The 20,955-nt window shown below is 47.6% G+C and overlaps 11 non-coding genes and 3 pseudogenes across 11 annotated transcripts; all 14 read left to right on the forward strand.

Moving 5' to 3' along the window:
* Window positions 1–2,372: 2,372 nt before the first annotated feature.
* LOC141224405 (U2 spliceosomal RNA) lies at window positions 2,373–2,565 on the forward strand. Its single transcript, XR_012291830.1, has one exon. It is a non-coding gene; the product is annotated as a U2 spliceosomal RNA (small nuclear RNA).
* A 1,115-nt stretch (window positions 2,566–3,680) lies between these two features.
* LOC141225012 (U2 spliceosomal RNA) lies at window positions 3,681–3,871 on the forward strand. Its single transcript, XR_012292339.1, has one exon. It is a non-coding gene; the product is annotated as a U2 spliceosomal RNA (small nuclear RNA).
* Window positions 3,872–4,986: 1,115 nt separating this feature from the next.
* On the forward strand, window positions 4,987–5,177 carry LOC141225013 (U2 spliceosomal RNA). Its single transcript, XR_012292340.1, has one exon. It is a non-coding gene; the product is annotated as a U2 spliceosomal RNA (small nuclear RNA).
* A 1,115-nt stretch (window positions 5,178–6,292) lies between these two features.
* On the forward strand, window positions 6,293–6,483 carry LOC141224679 (U2 spliceosomal RNA). Its single transcript, XR_012292013.1, has one exon. It is a non-coding gene; the product is annotated as a U2 spliceosomal RNA (small nuclear RNA).
* Window positions 6,484–7,598: 1,115 nt separating this feature from the next.
* On the forward strand, window positions 7,599–7,789 carry LOC141225014 (U2 spliceosomal RNA). The gene has a single exon (XR_012292341.1). It is a non-coding gene; the product is annotated as a U2 spliceosomal RNA (small nuclear RNA).
* A 1,115-nt stretch (window positions 7,790–8,904) lies between these two features.
* Window positions 8,905–9,095, forward strand: LOC141225015 (U2 spliceosomal RNA). Its single transcript, XR_012292342.1, has one exon. It is a non-coding gene; the product is annotated as a U2 spliceosomal RNA (small nuclear RNA).
* A 1,115-nt stretch (window positions 9,096–10,210) lies between these two features.
* LOC141224566 (U2 spliceosomal RNA) lies at window positions 10,211–10,302 on the forward strand (annotated as a pseudogene).
* A 762-nt stretch (window positions 10,303–11,064) lies between these two features.
* On the forward strand, window positions 11,065–11,272 carry LOC141224424 (U2 spliceosomal RNA; annotated as a pseudogene).
* A 1,115-nt stretch (window positions 11,273–12,387) lies between these two features.
* Window positions 12,388–12,578, forward strand: LOC141225016 (U2 spliceosomal RNA). The gene has a single exon (XR_012292343.1). It is a non-coding gene; the product is annotated as a U2 spliceosomal RNA (small nuclear RNA).
* A 1,115-nt stretch (window positions 12,579–13,693) lies between these two features.
* Window positions 13,694–13,884, forward strand: LOC141225018 (U2 spliceosomal RNA). The gene has a single exon (XR_012292345.1). It is a non-coding gene; the product is annotated as a U2 spliceosomal RNA (small nuclear RNA).
* A 1,115-nt stretch (window positions 13,885–14,999) lies between these two features.
* LOC141225019 (U2 spliceosomal RNA) lies at window positions 15,000–15,190 on the forward strand. The gene has a single exon (XR_012292346.1). It is a non-coding gene; the product is annotated as a U2 spliceosomal RNA (small nuclear RNA).
* A 1,115-nt stretch (window positions 15,191–16,305) lies between these two features.
* Window positions 16,306–16,496, forward strand: LOC141225020 (U2 spliceosomal RNA). Its single transcript, XR_012292347.1, has one exon. It is a non-coding gene; the product is annotated as a U2 spliceosomal RNA (small nuclear RNA).
* Window positions 16,497–17,611: 1,115 nt separating this feature from the next.
* On the forward strand, window positions 17,612–17,802 carry LOC141225021 (U2 spliceosomal RNA). Its single transcript, XR_012292348.1, has one exon. It is a non-coding gene; the product is annotated as a U2 spliceosomal RNA (small nuclear RNA).
* Window positions 17,803–18,917: 1,115 nt separating this feature from the next.
* Window positions 18,918–18,995, forward strand: LOC141224532 (U2 spliceosomal RNA; annotated as a pseudogene).
* The last annotated feature ends 1,960 nt before the right edge of the window (window positions 18,996–20,955 follow it).

Raw genomic sequence — 20,955 nt, forward strand, 5'->3', positions numbered from 1 at the left:
GGTATCACTAACCATCTTGATCCTGCAGGCACGGCAGCCTTGGACAAACCTCTGATGGTGGGCGAATTGCTCTCTGCCGCTAAATCCTTTAGGACCGGCAGGACCCCGGGCAGTGATGGTCTTCCAGCGGAGCTCTATGTAGCGCTGGGAGACCTCATCTGTCCGGACCTGTTGGACCTGTACGAGGAGATGGTGGTGGAGGGTAGAATGCCTCCATCTTTGAGGGAAGGAATGGTCACGATCCTGTACAAGCGGAAGGGAGAGAGGTGCGACCTGAGGAATTGGCGTCCCATCACTCTGCTCAACGTGGACTACAAGATCCTGGCCAAGACGATGGCGACACGACTTAAGACGGTCATCGGACGGATCATCCACCCGGACCAGACCTGCGGCATCCCTGGACGTCGCATCGCAGACAGCCTCGCTCTCGTGCGGGACACGGTCGAGTACATCAAGGTCCGCCGCGCACACGCGGCCCTGGTCTCCTTGGATCAGGAGAAGGCCTTCGACCGGGTTTCCCACGAGTTCATGGGCCGAGCTCTGCACCGGTTAGGTTTGGGTAACATGTTTTGTTCGTATGTCCGTCTGATGTATTTTGATATCCACAGCTCGGTGTTGGTGAACGGCTGGAAGACTGACCCCTTCCCTGTCCTCTCTGGGGTCAGACAAGGCTGCCCTCTATCACCTCTTCTTTTTGTTTGTGTTATAGAACTCTTCGCAGAGGCTATCCGGCAGAATGGAGAGATCAGAGGGATCACCGCACCGGGTCCGGGACGACACGAGGTCAAGTGCTCGCTCTACATGGATGACGTCACCGTCTTCTGCGCTGATCGTGGTTCAGTCGACGCCCTCGTCCAGACGTGTGAGAGGTTCGGCCGGGCTTCAGGGGCCAAAGTCAACTGCAGGAAGTCGGAAGCCATGCTCTTCGGGGATTGGCAGCCGGCCTCCTCCGCCCCCTTCCCCTTCAACATTCAACCGGATTTCCTCAAGGTGCTGGGAGTCTGGTTCGGGAAGGAAGGAGCGGCCCTCAAGTCCTGGCAAGAACGCTTGGCCAAGGTGAAGCAACGGATCGGACTCTGGAGCCTCAGACACCTCACTTGTGAGGGTAAGGCACTCGTCCTGCGTAATGAGGTCCTGCCCGTCTTGCAGTACACGGCGCAGGCCTGGCCCCCACACGTCACTGTGTGCAGGGCCATTACCAGGACAGTGTTTCACTTTGTCTGGGGATCCAAGATGGACAGAGTCAGGCGGGCCGTCATGTACAAGGAGCCTCGCAAGGGTGGGAAGGGCGTTCCAGATATCCCCACCCTCCTGCGATCCTCTTTTGTGTGTGATTGTGTCCGCCGGACTTTGCAAGTCAAGAATGGCTCCGCGGGCAGGTCCATGTCTCGCTTCTTCCTGCTTCCTCTTTGGAGGCGACTCGGCTGGGACAAGTGGGACAGCTCCTTCCCCTACAACTGGACGACGCCATGGTTCTACGGAGACGTCGTTCGATTTGTGGGGGAGCATCAACTGGAGGGACTCAAGCCCGACTTGTGGAAGCCCAAAACTATCCACAAGCTAATCAGAGCCAAGGATGACGTGGAGAACATCACAGGACTTCACCAGGACACGCTGGAGACTGTGTGGACAAATGTGTCGTCTGACAGGCTGACCAACGGGCACAAGGACTTGTCGTGGATGGCGATTCAGGGCGGACTGCCCGTCCGGTCATTCATGCATGCCCGGAACCTGTGCAAGACCCGGTACTGCCCAAGGTGCCCCTTCGTGGAGGAAACATCTTTGCACACTTTTTGGGACTGCGGATTTGCACAGCGCCTATTGACTGCACTTGAGGACGACCTGAGGAACTCTGTCCCCAGGGCGAGCCTATCGCACCATTCTGTGCTTTACGGACTCTTCCCTGGGGTTCATACCGTCGGAGCCATCCAGGAGGCTTGGCGCCTTATGAACTGCTTCAAGGATGCCGTTTGGGTCGCCAGGAACCGGCTCATCTTGAGGAGGGAGAGGATGTCCATCCAGGACTGCCGCAGGCTGATCCACAGCCTGCTCAGAGACTATTCCATCATGGACGGTCCGGAGGACGAGGACGAGGACTAAACCCCTCCTCCCCCTCTCCCCTTATGTGTCTTGTCTTTCAATAAAGCTTCGGGCCTGTGATTTTCCCCTCCCCATCCCCTTTTTCCCAATCCCCATCCCTTATCACGGTTCGTCGTACTGTATTGATTGACATGCTTTTTCTTTCAGATTGAGTGTTTTGTGTAGCATAGGGGTGTGATGTGTCTAGTTAGTGCGTCGTATCCTCATGCTATGTAAATATGATGTAGAATTCTGTGTGTACTGGGCTGCGGCACTGTACACTGTCTGTTAACTTATTTTTTGTGCTAATAAAAGATATATTCAATCAAAAAATCTGTTCTTATCAGTTTAATATCTGATACGTCCCCTATCTGGGGACCATATATTAAATGGATTTTTAGAACAGGGAGATGGAAAAAGAGCTTGCTCTGTCCACTCCACGCATTGACCTGGTATTGCAGTATCTCCAGGACCGGTGCACCCCTTCTTTAATGCAGTTTCTAAAATCAGAAAGAATTGAATTCAATGTTTTTTTTTCATTTTGCTTGTTTGTCGGATTTTGGGATGGACTCTTTGGCTTTGCTTTTCTTCTCCTCATTGGATTTTTCATGTTCAAAGTTGCAGAAGCCAGATTACAAGCTCATTTTGGTTCAACTTCAGCAACTGTGCATTGCATTGCCATGTAATGTGATGCAATGCTATCTTTCTAGCTCTCCCTTTTTACTTCCTTTTGGATAAACAGACATATTAGGCAAGCATTTTGGAGCTTTCACCTAAATAACTACAGGTGGTGAGATAAGCTGCACAATATAATTGACCTTTCAGTATATTGTTGCACACACACCATCTATTTAGCAAATGCCCTTGTTATCAACAGCAGCCTTTTAAACTCACCTGAGCTAACAGGTATGTGCGCTGGTTACTCTGCTGCGCTTAAAATTTCTTTTTTGGTTTGCTACAATGCCTTTTCTGAAACGTTGTCTCCTTCTGCTGGAACACTGACTTCTTTCATTTAATGCCTGCAGACTATAAAAGAGAACCCAACCCAAAAAGTTTGGTTGATTAGTCTGTGGCATTCTGTTAAACTGTTGCTTATGGCGGTCTCTGTGAGCTTCTCAGCGACATTCAGCCAGCCAGGTATCCTGCCTGCAGTAGATGGAATGTGGCAATGGAACGCTGGCTGCGCGTGTCATAATAGGCTCTGAGCCTTTATATACCTGTGCACAGCAGCAGCCACCTTCAGTCTGCTGCTGGACAGCCAGCAGCAGCAGCAGCAGGAGAGGTATGTAATCAGGAGCCCTCCTGCTAAGGGTAGACAGCTGCTCGTTCCACCCCACCCCCCGCCTTAATTGGTTCTCCTCCCTTCCAACGGTGTTGAGGCGGGTGGGAACAGCAGGGGGTGAAGGTGCTGTGTCTAAAGAGGTGGAGTTATGCAGATCTAAAACGCGTGGATTGCAGCAGCAGCAAGCCGAAAAGTGCAGGCATGTAAGGGATCTAGAGGTTGACAACATGTCTTCTTAACGGGAGTCCAGGAGCTCATCTCCACAAATGGACTTTTCAGGATCCTTGGGTGGCTCCGTAGTTTGAAACCAATTCTGGTTATCGCTTCTCGGCCTTTTGGCTAAGATCAAGTGTAGTATCTGTTCTTATCAGTTTAATATCTGATACGTCCCCTATCTGGGGACCATATATTAAATGGATTTTTAGAACAGGGAGATGGAAAAAGAGCTTGCTCTGTCCACTCCACGCATTGACCTGGTATTGCAGTATCTCCAGGACCGGTGCACCCCTTCTTTAATGCAGTTTCTAAAATCAGAAAGAATTGAATTCAATGTTTTTTGTTCATTTTGCTTGTTTGTCGGATTTTGGGATGGACTCTTTGGCTTTGCTTTTCTTCTCCTCATTGGATTTTTCATGTTCAAAGTTGCAGAAGCCAGATTACAAGCTCATTTTGGTTCAACTTCAGCAACTGTGCATTGCATTGCCATGTAATGTGATGCAATGCTATCTTTCTAGCTCTCCCTTTTTACTTCCTTTTGGATAAACAGACATATTAGGCAAGCATTTTGGAGCTTTCACCTAAATAACTACAGGTGGTGAGATAAGCTGCACAATATAATTGACCTTTCAGTATATTGTTGCACACACACCATCTATTTAGCAAATGCCCTTGTTATCAACAGCAGCCTTTTAAACTCACCTGAGCTAACAGGTATGTGCGCTGGTTACTCTGCTGCGCTTAAAATTTCTTTTTTGGTTTGCTACAATGCCTTTTCTGAAACGTTGTCTCCTTCTGCTGGAACACTGACTTCTTTCATTTAATGCCTGCAGACTATAAAAGAGAACCCAACCCAAAAAGTTTGGTTGATTAGTCTGTGGCATTCTGTTAAACTGTTGCTTATGGCGGTCTCTGTGAGCTTCTCAGCGACATTCAGCCAGCCAGGTATCCTGCCTGCAGTAGATGGAATGTGGCAATGGAACGCTGGCTGCGCGTGTCATAATAGGCTCTGAGCCTTTATATACCTGTGCACAGCAGCAGCCACCTTCAGTCTGCTGCTGGACAGCCAGCAGCAGCAGCAGCAGGAGAGGTATGTAATCAGGAGCCCTCCTGCTAAGGGTAGACAGCTGCTCGTTCCACCCCACCCCCCGCCTTAATTGGTTCTCCTCCCTTCCAACGGTGTTGAGGCGGGTGGGAACAGCAGGGGGTGAAGGTGCTGTGTTTAAAGAGGTGGAGTTATGCAGATCTAAAACGCGTGGATTGCAGCAGCAGCAAGCCGAAAAGTGCAGGCATGTAAGGGATCTAGAGGTTGACAACATGTCTTCTTAACGGGAGTCCAGGAGCTCATCTCCACAAATGGACTTTTCAGGATCCTTGGGTGGCTCCGTAGTTTGAAACCAATTCTGGTTATCGCTTCTCGGCCTTTTGGCTAAGATCAAGTGTAGTATCTGTTCTTATCAGTTTAATATCTGATACGTCCCCTATCTGGGGACCATATATTAAATGGATTTTTAGAACAGGGAGATGGAAAAAGAGCTTGCTCTGTCCACTCCACGCATTGACCTGGTATTGCAGTATCTCCAGGACCGGTGCACCCCTTCTTTAATGCAGTTTCTAAAATCAGAAAGAATTGAATTCAATGTTTTTTGTTCATTTTGCTTGTTTGTCGGATTTTGGGATGGACTCTTTGGCTTTGCTTTTCTTCTCCTCATTGGATTTTTCATGTTCAAAGTTGCAGAAGCCAGATTACAAGCTCATTTTGGTTCAACTTCAGCAACTGTGCATTGCATTGCCATGTAATGTGATGCAATGCTATCTTTCTAGCTCTCCCTTTTTACTTCCTTTTGGATAAACAGACATATTAGGCAAGCATTTTGGAGCTTTCACCTAAATAACTACAGGTGGTGAGATAAGCTGCACAATATAATTGACCTTTCAGTATATTGTTGCACACACACCATCTATTTAGCAAATGCCCTTGTTATCAACAGCAGCCTTTTAAACTCACCTGAGCTAACAGGTATGTGCGCTGGTTACTCTGCTGCGCTTAAAATTTCTTTTTTGGTTTGCTACAATGCCTTTTCTGAAACGTTGTCTCCTTCTGCTGGAACACTGACTTCTTTCATTTAATGCCTGCAGACTATAAAAGAGAACCCAACCCAAAAAGTTTGGTTGATTAGTCTGTGGCATTCTGTTAAACTGTTGCTTATGGCGGTCTCTGTGAGCTTCTCAGCGACATTCAGCCAGCCAGGTATCCTGCCTGCAGTAGATGGAATGTGGCAATGGAACGCTGGCTGCGCGTGTCATAATAGGCTCTGAGCCTTTATATACCTGTGCACAGCAGCAGCCACCTTCAGTCTGCTGCTGGACAGCCAGCAGCAGCAGCAGCAGGAGAGGTATGTAATCAGGAGCCCTCCTGCTAAGGGTAGACAGCTGCTCGTTCCACCCCACCCCCCGCCTTAATTGGTTCTCCTCCCTTCCAACGGTGTTGAGGCGGGTGGGAACAGCAGGGGGTGAAGGTGCTGTGTTTAAAGAGGTGGAGTTATGCAGATCTAAAACGCGTGGATTGCAGCAGCAGCAAGCCGAAAAGTGCAGGCATGTAAGGGATCTAGAGGTTGACAACATGTCTTCTTAACGGGAGTCCAGGAGCTCATCTCCACAAATGGACTTTTCAGGATCCTTGGGTGGCTCCGTAGTTTGAAACCAATTCTGGTTATCGCTTCTCGGCCTTTTGGCTAAGATCAAGTGTAGTATCTGTTCTTATCAGTTTAATATCTGATACGTCCCCTATCTGGGGACCATATATTAAATGGATTTTTAGAACAGGGAGATGGAAAAAGAGCTTGCTCTGTCCACTCCACGCATTGACCTGGTATTGCAGTATCTCCAGGACCAGTGCACCCCTTCTTTAATGCAGTTTCTAAAATCAGAAAGAATTGAATTCAATGTTTTTTGTTCATTTTGCTTGTTTGTCGGATTTTGGGATGGACTCTTTGGCTTTGCTTTTCTTCTCCTCATTGGATTTTTCATGTTCAAAGTTGCAGAAGCCAGATTACAAGCTCATTTTGGTTCAACTTCAGCAACTGTGCATTGCATTGCCATGTAATGTGATGCAATGCTATCTTTCTAGCTCTCCCTTTTTACTTCCTTTTGGATAAACAGACATATTAGGCAAGCATTTTGGAGCTTTCACCTAAATAACTACAGGTGGTGAGATAAGCTGCACAATATAATTGACCTTTCAGTATATTGTTGCACACACACCATCTATTTAGCAAATGCCCTTGTTATCAACAGCAGCCTTTTAAACTCACCTGAGCTAACAGGTATGTGCGCTGGTTACTCTGCTGCGCTTAAAATTTCTTTTTTGGTTTGCTACAATGCCTTTTCTGAAACGTTGTCTCCTTCTGCTGGGACACTGACTTCTTTCATTTAATGCCTGCAGACTATAAAAGAGAACCCAACCCAAAAAGTTTGGTTGATTAGTCTGTGGCATTCTATTAAACTGTTGCTTATGGCGGTCTCTGTGAGCTTCTCAGCGACATTCAGCCAGCCAGGTATCCTGCCTGCAGTAGATGGAATGTGGCAATGGAACGCTGGCTGCGCGTGTCATAATAGGCTCTGAGCCTTTATATACCTGTGCACAGCAGCAGCCACCTTCAGTCTGCTGCTGGACAGCCAGCAGCAGCAGCAGCAGGAGAGGTATGTAATCAGGAGCCCTCCTGCTAAGGGTAGACAGCTGCTCGTTCCACCCCACCCCCCGCCTTAATTGGTTCTCCTCCCTTCCAACGGTGTTGAGGCGGGTGGGAACAGCAGGGGGTGAAGGTGCTGTGTTTAAAGAGGTGGAGTTATGCAGATCTAAAACGCGTGGATTGCAGCAGCAGCAAGCCAAAAAGTGCAGGCATGTAAGGGATCTAGAGGTTGACAACATGTCTTCTTAACGGGAGTCCAGGAGCTCATCTCCACAAATGGACTTTTCAGGATCCTTGGGTGGCTCCGTAGTTTGAAACCAATTCTGGTTATCGCTTCTCGGCCTTTTGGCTAAGATCAAGTGTAGTATCTGTTCTTATCAGTTTAATATCTGATACGTCCCCTATCTGGGGACCATATATTAAATGGATTTTTAGAACAGGGAGATGGAAAAAGAGCTTGCTCTGTCCACTCCACGCATTGACCTGGTATTGCAGTATCTCCAGGACCGGTGCACCCCTTCTTTAATGCAGTTTCTAAAATCAGAAAGAATTGAATTCAATGTTTTTTGTTCATTTTGCTTGTTTGTCGGATTTTGGGATGGACTCTTTGGCTTTGCTTTTCTTCTCCTCATTGGATTTTTCATGTTCAAAGTTGCAGAAGCCAGATTACAAGCTCATTTTGGTTCAACTTCAGCAACTGTGCATTGCATTGCCATGTAATGTGATGCAATGCTATCTTTCTAGCTCTCCCTTTTTACTTCCTTTTGGATAAACAGACATATTAGGCAAGCATTTTGGAGCTTTCACCTAAATAACTACAGGTGGTGAGATAAGCTGCACAATATAATTGACCTTTCAGTATATTGTTGCACACACACCATCTATTTAGCAAATGCCCTTGTTATCAACAGCAGCCTTTTAAACTCACCTGAGCTAACAGGTATGTGCGCTGGTTACTCTGCTGCGCTTAAAATTTCTTTTTTGGTTTGCTACAATGCCTTTTCTGAAACGTTGTCTCCTTCTGCTGGAACACTGACTTCTTTCATTTAATGCCTGCAGACTATAAAAGAGAACCCAACCCAAAAAGTTTGGTTGATTAGTCTGTGGCATTCTGTTAAACTGTTGCTTATGGCGGTCTCTGTGAGCTTCTCAGCGACATTCAGCCAGCCAGGTATCCTGCCTGCAGTAGATGGAATGTGGCAATGGAACGCTGGCTGCGCGTGTCATAATAGGCTCTGAGCCTTTATATACCTGTGCACAGCAGCAGCCACCTTCAGTCTGCTGCTGGACAGCCAGCAGCAGCAGCAGCAGGAGAGGTATGTAATCAGGAGCCCTCCTGCTAAGGGTAGACAGCTGCTCGTTCCACCCCACCCCCCGCCTTAATTGGTTCTCCTCCCTTCCAACGGTGTTGAGGCGGGTGGGAACAGCAGGGGGTGAAGGTGCTGTGTTTAAAGAGGTGGAGTTATGCAGATCTAAAACGCGTGGATTGCAGCAGCAGCAAGCCGAAAAGTGCAGGCATGTAAGGGATCTAGAGGTTGACAACATGTCTTCTTAACGGGAGTCCAGGAGCTCATCTCCACAAATGGACTTTTCAGGATCCTTGGGTGGCTCCGTAGTTTGAAACCAATTCTGGTTATCGCTTCTCGGCCTTTTGGCTAAGATCAAGTGTAGTATCTGTTCTTATCAGTTTAATATCTGATACGTCCCCTATCTGGGGACCATATATTAAATGGATTTTTAGAACAGGGAGATGGAAAAAGAGCTTGCTCTGTCCACTCCACGCATTGACCTGGTATTGCAGTATCTCCAGGACCGGTGCACCCCTTCTTTAATGCAGTTTCTAAAATCAGAAAGAATTGAATTCAATGTTTTTTGTTCATTTTGCTTGTTTGTCGGATTTTGGGATGGACTCTTTGGCTTTGCTTTTCTTCTCCTCATTGGATTTTTCATGTTCAAAGTTGCAGAAGCCAGATTACAAGCTCATTTTGGTTCAACTTCAGCAACTGTGCATTGCATTGCCATGTAATGTGATGCAATGCTATCTTTCTAGCTCTCCCTTTTTACTTCCTTTTGGATAAACAGACATATTAGGCAAGCATTTTGGAGCTTTCACCTAAATAACTACAGGTGGTGAGATAAGCTGCACAATATAATTGACCTTTCAGTATATTGTTGCACACACACCATCTATTTAGCAAATGCCCTTGTTATCAACAGCAGCCTTTTAAACTCACCTGAGCTAACAGGTATGTGCGCTGGTTACTCTGCTGCGCTTAAAATTTCTTTTTTGGTTTGCTACAATGCCTTTTCTGAAACGTTGTCTCCTTCTGCTGGAACACTGACTTCTTTCATTTAATGCCTGCAGACTATAAAAGAGAACCCAACCCAAAAAGTTTGGTTGATTAGTCTGTGGCATTCTGTTAAACTGTTGCTTATGGCGGTCTCTGTGAGCTTCAAAGCGACATTCAGCCAGCCAGGTATCCTGCCTGCAGTAGATGGAATGTGGCAATGGAACGCTGGCTGCGCGTGTCATAATAGGCTCTGAGCCTTTATATACCTGTGCACAGCAGCAGCCACCTTCAGTCTGCTGCTGGACAGCCAGCAGCAGCAGCAGCAGGAGAGGTATGTAATCAGGAGCCCTCCTGCTAAGGGTAGACAGCTGCTCGTTCCACCCCACCCCCCGCCTTAATTGGTTCTCCTCCCTTCCAACGGTGTTGAGGCGGGTGGGAACAGCAGGGGGTGAAGGTGCTGTGTTTAAAGAGGTGGAGTTATGCAGATCTAAAACGCGTGGATTGCAGCAGCAGCAAGCCGAAAAGTGCAGGCATGTAAGGGATCTAGAGGTTGACAACATGTCTTCTTAACGGGAGTCCAGGAGCTCATCTCCACAAATGGACTTTTCAGGATCCTTGGGTGGCTCCGTAGTTTGAAACCAATTCTGGTTATCGCTTCTCGGCCTTTTGGCTAAGATCAAGTGTAGTATCTTTCGAAAAGGCGGTTTTGGATGTTGGCCGCCCTAGTAGATTGATACATTATGCACACTGGGGTTTAGGCGCTTGTTAGTACCCCAGGAGGCTAATATAGTCATCTGGTGGAAAGCATGGCCCCCCAGGATCGACGCCATTGGGCCGGGGAAGATCGAAAGCCCGAAGTGTGAAGTGCCCCAGGAGTGGTGACCCTGGGGTGCCTTAACTCACTGGGATTGGGAACCCCACTTGAGTTTATGGCACATTTGCACAAGCACTTCAAATTTTCTTTCTTCGCACACACCCTTATTCCGGGCCTTCTGGCCTTAGGATGGGGAATTTTTCAATTCCCGGTCGAAGGTCTGGGCAGTATTATACTGTGAAACCTTCACTATTTATTTAATTTCTTTGTCACTGTGTGTCCACTTATTCACGTGTGTCACGTCCTACTAGGATTTTGTCGGGATGCGGTTCCCTTACGGGTTCCTCTCTTGGCAGGTCTAGGGGGAGAGTGTGTGGCCATCAGGTTCCGCTCCCCCCTGAACCCCCCTGGCTCTCCTCTTTCGGGAGGAGAGTGTTGTTGGCTCCCCTCTTCCGGGTGGGGAGCACAGTCTTTGGCTCCCAGTGCCTTGCTCGGGTGAGAACTCGGGCAGGTGCTGGGGGTAAGATTGGGTCGCCTCTGGCTTCAGCTGGAGGTGGCTTTTTGTCCCTGTTCCTCGCTGTAGCTTTTTGGCTCGGAGGGACGGGGAATGGTTTGGGGGACCCTTCTCCTTTTGGAGAGGGTTTCAATTAGACCAGCATCCTAGTGCACTTTTTTTGTGGCACTTGTCACTTTTTTAAGCGCACTCGGGTTTTGTACACGAATTCGGGCTTAAAAAAAGAAAAAATCTGTTCTTATCAGTTTAATATCTGATACGTCCCCTATCTGGGGACCATATATTAAATGGATTTTTAGAACAGGGAGATGGAAAAAGAGCTTGCTCTGTCCACTCCACGCATTGACCTGGTATTGCAGTATCTCCAGGACCGGTGCACCCCTTCTTTAATGCAGTTTCTAAAATCAGAAAGAATTGAATTCAATGTTTTTTGTTCATTTTGCTTGTTTGTCGGATTTTGGGATGGACTCTTTGGCTTTGCTTTTCTTCTCCTCATTGGATTTTTCATGTTCAAAGTTGCAGAAGCCAGATTACAAGCTCATTTTGGTTCAACTTCAGCAACTGTGCATTGCATTGCCATGTAATGTGATGCAATGCTATCTTTCTAGCTCTCCCTTTTTACTTCCTTTTGGATAAACAGACATATTAGGCAAGCATTTTGGAGCTTTCACCTAAATAACTACAGGTGGTGAGATAAGCTGCACAATATAATTGACCTTTCAGTATATTGTTGCACACACACCATCTATTTAGCAAATGCCCTTGTTATCAACAGCAGCCTTTTAAACTCACCTGAGCTAACAGGTATGTGCGCTGGTTACTCTGCTGCGCTTAAAATTTCTTTTTTGGTTTGCTACAATGCCTTTTCTGAAACGTTGTCTCCCTCTGCTGGAACACTGACTTCTTTCATTTAATGCCTGCAGACTATAAAAGAGAACCCAACCCAAAAAGTTTGGTTGATTAGTCTGTGGCATTCTGTTAAACTGTTGCTTATGGCGGTCTCTGTGAGCTTCTCAGCGACATTCAGCCAGCCAGGTATCCTGCCTGCAGTAGATGGAATGTGGCAATGGAACGCTGGCTGCGCGTGTCATAATAGGCTCTGAGCCTTTATATACCTGTGCACAGCAGCAGCCACCTTCAGTCTGCTGCTGGACAGCCAGCAGCAGCAGCAGCAGGAGAGGTATGTAATCAGGAGCCCTCCTGCTAAGGGTAGACAGCTGCTCGTTCCACCCCACCCCCCGCCTTAATTGGTTCTCCTCCCTTCCAACGGTGTTGAGGCAGGTGGGAACAGCAGGGGGTGAAGGTGCTGTGTTTAAAGAGGTGGAGTTATGCAGATCTAAAACGCGTGGATTGCAGCAGCAGCAAGCCGAAAAGTGCAGGCATGTAAGGGATCTAGAGGTTGACAACATGTCTTCTTAACGGGAGTCCAGGAGCTCATCTCCACAAATGGACTTTTCAGGATCCTTGGGTGGCTCCGTAGTTTGAAACCAATTCTGGTTATCGCTTCTCGGCCTTTTGGCTAAGATCAAGTGTAGTATCTGTTCTTATCAGTTTAATATCTGATACGTCCCCTATCTGGGGACCATATATTAAATGGATTTTTAGAACAGGGAGATGGAAAAAGAGCTTGCTCTGTCCACTCCACGCATTGACCTGGTATTGCAGTATCTCCAGGACCGGTGCACCCCTTCTTTAATGCAGTTTCTAAAATCAGAAAGAATTGAATTCAATGTTTTTTGTTCATTTTGCTTGTTTGTCGGATTTTGGGATGGACTCTTTGGCTTTGCTTTTCTTCTCCTCATTGGATTTTTCATGTTCAAAGTTGCAGAAGCCAGATTACAAGCTCATTTTGGTTCAACTTCAGCAACTGTGCATTGCATTGCCATGTAATGTGATGCAATGCTATCTTTCTAGCTCTCCCTTTTTACTTCCTTTTGGATAAACAGACATATTAGGCAAGCATTTTGGAGCTTTCACCTAAATAACTACAGGTGGTGAGATAAGCTGCACAATATAATTGACCTTTCAGTATATTGTTGCACACACACCATCTATTTAGCAAATGCCCTTGTTATCAACAGCAGCCTTTTAAACTCACCTGAGCTAACAGGTATGTGCGCTGGTTACTCTGCTGCGCTTAAAATTTATTTTTTGGTTTGCTACAATGCCTTTTCTGAAACGTTGTCTCCTTCTGCTGGAACACTGACTTCTTTCATTTAATGCCTGCAGACTATAAAAGAGAACCCAACCCAAAAAGTTTGGTTGATTAGTCTGTGGCATTCTGTTAAACTGTTGCTTATGGCGGTCTCTGTGAGCTTCTCAGCGACATTCAGCCAGCCAGGTATCCTGCCTGCAGTAGATGGAATGTGGCAATGGAACGCTGGCTGCGCGTGTCATAATAGGCTCTGAGCCTTTATATACCTGTGCACAGCAGCAGCCACCTTCAGTCTGCTGCTGGACAGCCAGCAGCAGCAGCAGCAGGAGAGGTATGTAATCAGGAGCCCTCCTGCTAAGGGTAGACAGCTGCTCGTTCCACCCCACCCCCCGCCTTAATTGGTTCTGCTCCCTTCCAACGGTGTTGAGGCGGGTGGGAACAGCAGGGGGTGAAGGTGCTGTGTTTAAAGAGGTGGAGTTATGCAGATCTAAAACGCGTGGATTGCAGCAGCAGCAAGCCGAAAAGTGCAGGCATGTAAGGGATCTAGAGGTTGACAACATGTCTTCTTAACGGGAGTCCAGGAGCTCATCTCCACAAATGGACTTTTCAGGATCCTTGGGTGGCTCCGTAGTTTGAAACCAATTCTGGTTATCGCTTCTCGGCCTTTTGGCTAAGATCAAGTGTAGTATCTGTTCTTATCAGTTTAATATCTGATACGTCCCCTATCTGGGGACCATATATTAAATGGATTTTTAGAACAGGGAGATGGAAAAAGAGCTTGCTCTGTCCACTCCACGCATTGACCTGGTATTGCAGTATCTCCAGGACCGGTGCACCCCTTCTTTAATGCAGTTTCTAAAATCAGAAAGAATTGAATTCAATGTTTTTTGTTCATTTTGCTTGTTTGTCGGATTTTGGGATGGACTCTTTGGCTTTGCTTTTCTTCTCCTCATTGGATTTTTCATGTTCAAAGTTGCAGAAGCCAGATTACAAGCTCATTTTGGTTCAACTTCAGCAACTGTGCATTGCATTGCCATGTAATGTGATGCAATGCTATCTTTCTAGCTCTCCCTTTTTACTTCCTTTTGGATAAACAGACATATTAGGCAAGCATTTTGGAGCTTTCACCTAAATAACTACAGGTGGTGAGATAAGCTGCACAATATAATTGACCTTTCAGTATATTGTTGCACACACACCATCTATTTAGCAAATGCCCTTGTTATCAACAGCAGCCTTTTAAACTCACCTGAGCTAACAGGTATGTGCGCTGGTTACTCTGCTGCGCTTAAAATTTCTTTTTTGGTTTGCTACAATGCCTTTTCTGAAACGTTGTCTCCTTCTGCTGGAACACTGACTTCTTTCATTTAATGCCTGCAGACTATAAAAGAGAACCCAACCCAAAAAGTTTGGTTGATTAGTCTGTGGCATTCTGTTAAACTGTTGCTTATGGCGGTCTCTGTGAGCTTCTCAGCGACATTCAGCCAGCCAGGTATCCTGCCTGCAGTAGATGGAATGTGGCAATGGAACGCTGGCTGCGCGTGTCATAATAGGCTCTGAGCCTTTATATACCTGTGCACAGCAGCAGCCACCTTCAGTCTGCTGCTGGACAGCCAGCAGCAGCAGCAGCAGGAGAGGTATGTAATCAGGAGCCCTCCTGCTAAGGGTAGACAGCTGCTCGTTCCACCCCACCCCCCGCCTTAATTGGTTCTCCTCCCTTCCAACGGTGTTGAGGCGGGTGGGAACAGCAGGGGGTGAAGGTGCTGTGTTTAAAGAGGTGGAGTTATGCAGATCTAAAACGCGTGGATTGCAGCAGCAGCAAGCCGAAAAGTGCAGGCATGTAAGGGATCTAGAGGTTGACAACATGTCTTCTTAACGGGAGTCCAGGAGCTCATCTCCACAAATGGACTTTTCAGGATCCTTGGGTGGCTCCGTAGTTTGAAACCAATTCTGGTTATCGCTTCTCGGCCTTTTGGCTAAGATCAAGTGTAGTATCTGTTCTTATCAGTTTAATATCTGATACGTCCCCTATCTGGGGACCATATATTAAATGGATTTTTAGAACAGGGAGATGGAAAAAGAGCTTGCTCTGTCCACTCCACGCATTGACCTGGTATTGCAGTATCTCCAGGACCGGTGCACCCCTTCTTTAATGCAGTTTCTAAAATCAGAAAGAATTGAATTCAATGTTTTTTGTTCATTTTGCTTGTTTGTCGGATTTTGGGATGGACTCTTTGGCTTTGCTTTTCTTCTCCTCATTGGATTTTTCATGTTCAAAGTTGCAGAAGCCAGATTACAAGCTCATTTTGGTTCAACTTCAGCAACTGTGCATTGCATTGCCATGTAATGTGATGCAATGCTATCTTTCTAGCTCTCCCTTTTTACTTCCTTTTGGATAAACAGACATATTAGGCAAGCATTTTGGAGCTTTCACCTAAATAACTACAGGTGGTGAGATAAGCTGCACAATATAATTGACCTTTCAGTATATTGTTGCACACACACCATCTATTTAGCAAATGCCCTTGTTATCAACAGCAGCCTTTTAAACTCACCTGAGCTAACAGGTATGTGCGCTGGTTACTCTGCTGCGCTTAAAATTTCTTTTTTGGTTTGCTACAATGCCTTTTCTGAAACGTTGTCTCCTTCTGCTGGAACACTGACTTCTTTCATTTAATGCCTGCAGACTATAAAAGAGAACCCAACCCAAAAAGTTTGGTTGATTAGTCTGTGGCATTCTGTTAAACTGTTGCTTATGGCGGTCTCTGTGAGCTTCTCAGCGACATTCAGCCAGCCAGGTATCCTGCCTGCAGTAGATGGAATGTGGCAATGGAACGCTGGCTGCGCGTGTCATAATAGGCTCTGAGCCTTTATATACCTGTGCACAGCAGCAGCCACCTTCAGTCTGCTGCTGGACAGCCAGCAGCAGCAGCAGCAGGAGAGGTATGTAATCAGGAGCCCTCCTGCTAAGGGTAGACAGCTGCTCGTTCCACCCCACCCCCCGCCTTAATTGGTTCTCCTCCCTTCCAACGGTGTTGAGGCGGGTGGGAACAGCAGGGGGTGAAGGTGCTGTGTTTAAAGAGGTGGAGTTATGCAGATCTAAAACGCGTGGATTGCAGCAGCAGCAAGCCGAAAAGTGCAGGCATGTAAGGGATCTAGAGGTTGACAACATGTCTTCTTAACGGGAGTCCAGGAGCTCATCTCCACAAATGGACTTTTCAGGATCCTTGGGTGGCTCCGTAGTTTGAAACCAATTCTGGTTATCGCTTCTCGGCCTTTTGGCTAAGATCAAGTGTAGTATCTGTTCTTATCAGTTTAATATCTGATACGTCCCCTATCTGGGGACCATATATTAAATGGATTTTTAGAACAGGGAGATGGAAAAAGAGCTTGCTCTGTCCACTCCACGCATTGACCTGGTATTGCAGTATCTCCAGGACCGGTGCACCCCTTCTTTAATGCAGTTTCTAAAATCAGAAAGAATTGAATTCAATGTTTTTTGTTCATTTTGCTTGTTTGTCGGATTTTGGGATGGACTCTTTGGCTTTGCTTTTCTTCTCCTCATTGGATTTTTCATGTTCAAAGTTGCAGAAGCCAGATTACAAGCTCATTTTGGTTCAACTTCAGCAACTGTGCATTGCATTGCCATGTAATGTGATGCAATGCTATCTTTCTAGCTCTCCCTTTTTACTTCCTTTTGGATAAACAGACATATTAGGCAAGCATTTTGGAGCTTTCACCTAAATAACTACAGGTGGTGAGATAAGCTGCACAATATAATTGACCTTTCAGTATATTGTTGCACACACACCATCTATTTAGCAAATGCCCTTGTTATCAACAGCAGCCTTTTAAACTCACCTGAGCTAACAGGTATGTGCGCTGGTTACTCTGCTGCGCTTAAAATTTCTTTTTTGGTTTGCTACAATGCCTTTTCTGAAACGTTGTCTCCTTCTGCTGGAACACTGACTTCTTTCATTTAATGCCTGCAGACTATAAAAGAGAACCCAACCCAAAAAGTTTGGTTGATTAGTCTGTGGCATTCTGTTAAACTGTTGCTTATGGCGGTCTCTGTGAGCTTCTCAGCGACATTCAGCCAGCCAGGTATCCTGCCTGCAGTAGATGGAATGTGGCAATGGAACGCTGGCTGCGCGTGTCATAATAGGCTCTGAGCCTTTATATACCTGTGCACAGCAGCAGCCACCTTCAGTCTTCTGCTGGACAGCCAGCAGCAGCAGCAGCAGGAGAGGTATGTAATCAGGAGCCCTCCTGCTAAGGGTAGACAGCTGCTCGTTCCACCCCACCCCCCGCCTTAATTGGTTCTCCTCCCTTCCAACGGTGTTGAGGCGGGTGGGAACAGCAGGGGGTGAAGGTGCTGTGTTTAAAGAGGTGGAGTTATGCAGATCTAAAACGCGTGGATTGCAGCAGCAGCAAGCCGAAAAGTGCAGGCATGTAAGGGATCTAGAGGTTGACAACATGTCTTCTTAACGGGAGTCCAGGAGCTCATCTCCACAAATGGACTTTTCAGGATCCTTGGGTGGCTCCGTAGTTTGAAACCAATTCTGGTTATCGCTTCTCGGCCTTTTGGCTAAGATCAAGTGTAGTATCTGTTCTTATCAGTTTAATATCTGATACGTCCCCTATCTGGGGACCATATATTAAATGGATTTTTAGAACAGGGAGATGGAAAAAGAGCTTGCTCTGTCCACTCCACGCATTGACCTGGTATTGCAGTATCTCCAGGACCGGTGCACCCCTTCTTTAATGCAGTTTCTAAAATCAGAAAGAATTGAATTCAATGTTTTTTGTTCATTTTGCTTGTTTGTCGGATTTTGGGATGGACTCTTTGGCTTTGCTTTTCTTCTCCTCATTGGATTTTTCATGTTCAAAGTTGCAGAAGCCAGATTACAAGCTCATTTTGGTTCAACTTCAGCAACTGTGCATTGCATTGCCATGTAATGTGATGCAATGCTATCTTTCTAGCTCTCCCTTTTTACTTCCTTTTGGATAAACAGACATATTAGGCAAGCATTTTGGAGCTTTCACCTAAATAACTACAGGTGGTGAGATAAGCTGCACAATATAATTGACCTTTCAGTATATTGTTGCACACACACCATCTATTTAGCAAATGCCCTTGTTATCAACAGCAGCCTTTTAAACTCACCTGAGCTAACAGGTATGTGCGCTGGTTACTCTGCTGCGCTTAAAATTTCTTTTTTGGTTTGCTACAATGCCTTTTCTGAAACGTTGTCTCCTTCTGCTGGAACACTGACTTCTTTCATTTAATGCCTGCAGACTATAAAAGAGAACCCAACCCAAAAAGTTTGGTTGATTAGTCTGTGGCATTCTGTTAAACTGTTGCTTATGGCGGTCTCTGTGAGCTTCTCAGCGACATTCAGCCAGCCAGGTATCCTGCCTGCAGTAGATGGAATGTGGCAATGGAACGCTGGCTGCGCGTGTCATAATAGGCTCTGAGCCTTTATATACCTGTGCACAGCAGCAGCCACCTTCAGTCTGCTGCTGGACAGCCAGCAGCAGCAGCAGCAGGAGAGGTATGTAATCAGGAGCCCTCCTGCTAAGGGTAGACAGCTGCTCGTTCCACCCCACCCCCCGCCTTAATTGGTTCTCCACCCTTCCAACGGTGTTGAGGCGGGTGGGAACAGCAGGGGGTGAAGGTGCTGTGTTTAAAGAGGTGGAGTTATGCAGATCTAAAACGCGTGGATTGCAGCAGCAGCAAGCCGAAAAGTGCAGGCATGTAAGGGATCTAGAGGTTGACAACATGTCTTCTTAACGGGAGTCCAGGAGCTCATCTCCACAAATGGACTTTTCAGGATCCTTGGGTGGCTCCGTAGTTTGAAACCAATTCTGGTTATCGCTTCTCGGCCTTTTGGCTAAGATCAAGTGTAGTATCTATTCTTTTAAGAACACAAGAGCTACGATCTACACTTGACGAGAGCGATCGAACTCGGAAGGAGAAGAGCTTCGGAGCCCAGCTGACATCGGAGAAGGAAGGCGGATATCGGTGGGAGGAAGAAGCTCTAAAGAATCCAGAAGAAGACGAAGACTCGGAGAAGAATCGGGCTGTCCTGTGGAATCTTCGAGGAAGAAAATCATCGAGACAAAGACCTTTCGGGGAATTTGTCCAGAACACGACGGGAGAAGAATCTGCATAGCTCCACCCATTCCGGGAAGAGTTCCAGATCCAGCTCCAAGAAGTAACTGCAGGAGGAAAGCCATGGCAAGCGCTGCGAGGAAGGCCGAAAAGAAGAGCCTGGAGCAGGGGACAGCCAGGAGGGCCCAGCCAGGAGCCGATTCTGACCCCAAGGACTCTGCCTCCACGACTGGCCAGCAGAAGGGACCCCAGAAGCCCCGCCACGAAGCTCCAGCCCTGGAGCCATGGATGCGGCAGACGGTGGCCCTGAAGCTGAAGGAAGTGGATGGGAGTGTGCCGGACATGTCCTCGGACGTGTTCTGCCAGAAGATGCTGCTGGATCGAGGCTTCTCCAGGTCGGACACCCTCAGCATCCAGACCTTCTTGACGGGGATCTTCTTCGTCACCTTCGCCACTGTGAACACCTGCAGGAGGTTCTGGGAAATGGTAAGCGCAAAAGGACCGGATAATTCTTTCTCTGCCTTTACAGGTAGCTGCCCTATCCAGAGGGACGAAAGGAGGATCACGGTCTCCATGCGCAACCCGCACACCCCAGGCCAAGACATCTGTACCTTCCTGAGACGCTTCTGTTTGGTTGTGAAGGAACCCTCTCACATCCTGAATGGACTCGGCTTCTGGACAGGTAAGTGGTCGGTGACCGTTAGACTTCACAGCGTACTCAGACGGACTTCGGCACCTGCCCCCGACATCCTCCCTGGGCAACTCCTACGGCCTCATCTATTACCCGGACATGCCGCGGAACTGCAGGAGATGCGGCAAGAACGGCCACGAGATGAAGGACTGCAAGGAGGATGCCTGCAGGATTTGTCGAGTGACGGGACACAGCTCGAAGGACTGCCCGAAGAAGACATCCTGCAACCTGTGTGGGCTGGCGGCTCATCTGTACAAGGATTGCCCCAAGCGTGAGAGATCCTGGGCATCGGTGGTTGCGACGACCCCAGCTACGGAGGACAAGGCCCCGATGACCAGGCCTGTGAAGGTCAAGGACGCGACGACCAAGGCCCCAGCGGCCAAGGCCGAGACGACCAAGGCCAAAGCGGTCAAGGAGTCGGTGGCCAAAGCCCCAGCGACGGTCCCAGCAGCTCCGAAGCAGAAGAAAAAGTCAAAGGAGGGTAAGAGTTCTGTCACCCCTCTCTCGATCCCTCCCCCTGCCACCCCCGTCCAATTCCCCCCCACCCCGGCCACCCCTGCTGAGGATTCCACTTTCTCTTCCTCCTTCCCCTACTCCTCAGCAGGTGTCCTTTCCCCTGCCCCGGCAGCCACTCTCCCTCCCCAGACCATGGTAGCGGTGGAATTAACCTTTCCTCCACCCGCCGCTATCTATTCCGAGGAGGATTTTCCCCTTCTTGTCTCCCCAGTTCCAACCCGGGGAAAGAGGAAGGTGGAGGACAGCCCTGCTACTGAATCCTCCAAAAAGAAGATTCTGGATTTCGTAGGCGAAAAGGAGGATACCCTCCCTGAGCCAGAAGAGATGGAGCACATGGTTGAGACCCTGGTGGCCGAGCCAGAAGAGGAGGAACTGGTGGTCGCTGAGATCGAGGCCGCGCTGCTTTACCAGATGGAGGAAGAGGGCCTGCTGGTGATCCCGTCACCAGCAGTCAACACCGACGAGGGACCACCCGACCGGAGTGGTAACTAAGGTGTATTGCCTGCGCTAACTTTTTCTTTTTTCCCTACATGATGGCTAATATTAACTTATTTTCCATTAATGTCAGGAGCATCAAGGACAAGTTCAGA

This window comes from Phyllobates terribilis, unplaced genomic scaffold (assembly GCF_046119375.1).
Source record: "Phyllobates terribilis strain yellow unplaced genomic scaffold, ASM4611937v1 Scaffold_393__1_contigs__length_1774422, whole genome shotgun sequence".
In the NCBI taxonomy this organism is placed as follows: Eukaryota; Metazoa; Chordata; class Amphibia; order Anura; family Dendrobatidae; genus Phyllobates; species Phyllobates terribilis.